This window comes from Triticum dicoccoides, chromosome 6A (assembly GCF_002162155.2).
Source record: "Triticum dicoccoides isolate Atlit2015 ecotype Zavitan chromosome 6A, WEW_v2.0, whole genome shotgun sequence".
NCBI classification, from domain to species: Eukaryota; Viridiplantae; Streptophyta; class Magnoliopsida; order Poales; family Poaceae; genus Triticum; species Triticum dicoccoides.
This window is the reverse complement of record NC_041390.1, coordinates 51,980,179-51,984,240: the sequence shown is the minus strand read 5'-3', so window position 1 is coordinate 51,984,240 and position 4,062 is coordinate 51,980,179. Positions and strand designations below refer to the sequence as shown.

General features: G+C 45.2%; 1 pseudogene; it reads right to left on the bottom strand.

Moving 5' to 3' along the window:
- Positions 1 to 1,723: 1,723 nt before the first annotated feature.
- On the bottom strand, positions 1,724 to 3,760 carry LOC119319206 (annotated as a pseudogene).
- Between the last annotated feature and the right edge of the window lie 302 nt (positions 3,761 to 4,062).

Genomic DNA, 4,062 nt, shown 5'->3' with positions numbered 1-4,062 from the left:
TGCCAGTGTCAAACAAATGCTACATGTAAGCAAAAGACCAAATCAGCAATTAAGCATCTCGTGCATGTGTATAACTGAAAAGACAATTAAGTTCCCCACACAAGCAAGTGTTTCTTTCTAGCCCAACTTAGGCAGAACAAGGCCATAGTTGTGCAGGGTAAGACTGTAAGAGAAGTTTCAGCAGACTGGCAGTATTCTCATCCCCTTCCCATGGAAAATTTCCACATGGCACTATTTTTGGATTCAGGAACATCTTTTGCAGTTTTAACAGGGGTAACTTAATAAGTTACTGGAAATATTACCAAGGAACTTTTAGACTAAGACTACCCACAATGGGAGTAACATAGGTGGTAACATCACATTTATCTAGGCAAAATAGATGATGTGGCATGTAATTAATGAAGAAAGAGATGCATGTGATAACATAGCTAGTTACTGTAACATCACACATATCAAGAAAAGATGAGTCTACAACCTAATAAATGAAGTGATGCATGACACTACACATATGTTACTACCCACTATGGAGGTAGTGACATAGACTAGTAACATATGCATGTTACTATTCTAAGTTACTCCCCATTGTGACTAGTCTAAGAAATAGATGAGACTTATGCGGAAGACGATGAAATCTTCAGGCATCAACACCATCTACAAAATGAGCACAAGACAGTGAAATCTTCAGGCATCAATGCCGTCTATGGCTTGGTTGGCCACTGACAAATCATGAATTCAAACCGAGCATCTCGAGAAGCTCTGTTTTCCACCTATAGCAGCATGTGCTGATAAGCCGCCGTTTCACTGTTGTACTCATTATATATACTTCAAATTCAATTTTGTCTAGCGCCTTTGCATTCAATACAAAGAACCTCGCAAATTCAAGATGTTTCCCATAGCCCAGGAATGACTTAAACACCACTTTTTTCTAGGTGGGTACTAACATTTTTCCTCTATATACATGCCACAAGTATTGGGTACCAACACTTTTCCTCTACTTGTGTCCCTGGAAACATTTTCTCTTCTACTGATTTACCAGAGCCCACAACGAGGTTTCTTGATGATTCTTTTATGTTCGTGGGGAAGATACAAGAATCTCTAGCGACGAGATGCTGTCAATTTCATTGAAACTGCTGATGTACCTCAGGATCTCAAGCTTCTTTTAGGGGCTTTTTACGATAGGGACGGAGAAATATAGGCCATCCAGCCAACATAGCTGGTGATCTAGATTGAACAATACTAGATGACCAAAGGAGTAGTGTTTTTCAATCAAAGGGCAAATTAGGTGGATTAAAAAAGCATTCGACACAACGAATGGTAGTTTTGGCAGACCAAAATCTAGTCTTGCAAGTAACAAATTTATATCTATCTTTAGCAACTAGGATTGAACTATCTTTAGAGATGTTTAGTAATGATGTAAACAAGTTAAGAAGCAATATACAACAGAATCACTGGCAAAGCCAACACTATCTTCAGGTCCTTAGCCCAATACGACGCTGTTAAGGATGTGATCAATTCAATTTCGGTGAACTCAACTATAATAAAGAACAAACAGTAGCCAACTGAAGCATGTTGATCATTAGCAGAACTTCTAGCTGATAACATACACAGATATATCTTAAAATTATAGAGATGCATCTCCTTCCTAGCTAGAAAATCATAGGGGCCTAAGCCACAGGCTGACCTTTCATGAGCATCAAACATCTCGTGCTTCTTCATACAAATGAAAAGACAATTAAGTATCCAACACCCAACATAGGCAGAACAAAAGCCATAACTGCACAGTTACAACTTCCAGCAGTAATATTTTTGCATCCCTGCCCATCAGAAATTTACTTCAGTGCACTTATTTTTGCATCCATAAACAACTTTTTCAGTTTTAACAGGGGCAACTTCATAAGTTACCAGAATAAGAGAGGAACTTCAGACTAGAAATTGAGCAGACTTATGTAGAAGATGATGCAGCCTTCAGGCATCAATAGTGTTTACAAATGAGCAGAAGACACTAAGACAGTGCAATCTTCAGGCATCAATCCTGTCTATGGCTGATGAAGGTGTCAGCCAGTGACAAATCATGGACGTGTGCTCTACGAGCTGATGCTCGGTACGAATATATCTCCTGAATTCAAATTGAGCATCTCGAGAAGCTTTGTCTTCCTGTTGTAGAAAACTATGTTGATAAGCCAACGATACACTGTTGTAGTCACCAAATCCTTCAAATTCAACTTTTTTTAACACTGCTGCATTCAAAACAAAGAACCCGGCAAACTCATACTGTTTGTCATTGCCCGTGAATGGCCCAAACACCACTCTCTTGAGATGGGTTTGAAGGCATTCAATTGGATGTAGTGGGTCATACTGAGGCCATTTTTCTTATCCTTCTCATTGTGTTTGTGAAACTGCAAATGGAAATAAGAGGGATATGTTAAAGCTGTTGCAAACTAGACTAGATACAAACAATGACATTCAAAGCAAGCAAAGATGAGTACTCACAATGACATAGAGCTTTTCCAGACAGGGAAACCACCTGAGGATGTTAAGAACTGCGTCCAATTCATGTCCAGAAGACCTGAGAGCAAAAATCTTCATGGTGCGCATCGAGTTTGCCGGGCTGACTGGGCTTATTCCCTGAAGGAAACAAACAATAGACATGACAGATAATTATCTGCATGAAGGAATGCCAAATACAAGATTCAAGGATGCTGCTGCTGCTACCTGGGAGACTAGCTTTGAGGCGACGGGTAGCAAAGGGCCCAATATCTCCAGTTTAGGCACCCTAATTACCCGGATAGTAACACAATAATTAACACGGGAACTGTAAGTTACTATTAGTAACCTTACCAGGCAAGGAGCATCCTCGATGACCAGTTCTCTTTCTGGTATGGAGCTACGGAAGCCGATGCTCCTGATTGTGGGCGAGCTAATACGGAGGCATCGCACACCACTAACTTCGAAAACGTAAAGGCTCTCCAAGGCATGGAAACCAGAGAGCCAATGGTGGAAGACATCCTCCGAGATGGAAACTTCCATCAAGGAGAGCTGCTTGAGGAGGGGGGAGTTCATGGACGACCCGATCTCGTTGGGGAAACGACAATGGCTCATCTTGGCAACTAGGAGAGTGGACGCAGAGCGGAGCGCAGATGGCAGCAGCCGGCGGTTGGCGTAGCTGATGTCGAGCTCCTGGAGCTTGGCGAGTACCGGGGAGTGAAGCCAGCTCTCCACCTGGGCGCAGAGGTCGCCGGCGCCGGGGTTGTCGGGGCCGGGTCAATGGAAGTAAAACCGGCGTGCGGGGCCAGGGTGCTGGGAGATTATATCAGAGATAGCAGAGGGTGGGGCATGGGAGGAGGCGCGGACGGGGGCACGACTGACCTTGAGGTTGAGAGGCGCGGAGCGCCACAGGTGGCGCCATCAGCGGGAGTGGACCGGCATGCGGCCGCCATGCTTGGTGGGGAGGAGGGAGATGATGGTGCCAAGGACGACATCGGGGAGCCCGCTGATGAAATCGTCGGCCGTCTCGTCGCCGTGGCCACTCCTTGGCCGCTTCTCTGCGGCTCCGTGGGGTTCGGGCTTGTCGGGCCCAGGCGTTGCCGCCGCGGCCTCCCTCTTCCCCATGGCCGGCGGCTGGCGAGCGCGGGACGGAGGATTTGGATCCTCGCCACCAGTCATCGCTCGATGCAACTGGAAATGGGGAGCTAGGGTTACGGCGAGGCTCGGGATTTGGGGGAATCGGCCAGGCTCGGCCTCAGTGCTCAGTGGGTTTGGCCGTCTGGGGAATGCGGGCGCTCGGACGCTTCGAATTTGGAGACATTTCACATTTCCTCAAGCGCACACGCACGGTGCTCCTGGCCAGGCTGGTTGTACTCCCTCTTTCCGATTTATAGGGTTTAATTTAAAAATCTCACCAACCAAGATAGATGGTGAGTGGTGGAATGATTGTTGTAGTTTGTAAAATCACTTAATTAATGTGCTTGTTTTTCTCAAACAATTATGTTTACCAATGCATTAATTGCAGTGCATGCATGCATAAAGCACATTACAAGAGAGTAGAGGGGGAAAACTCAAATC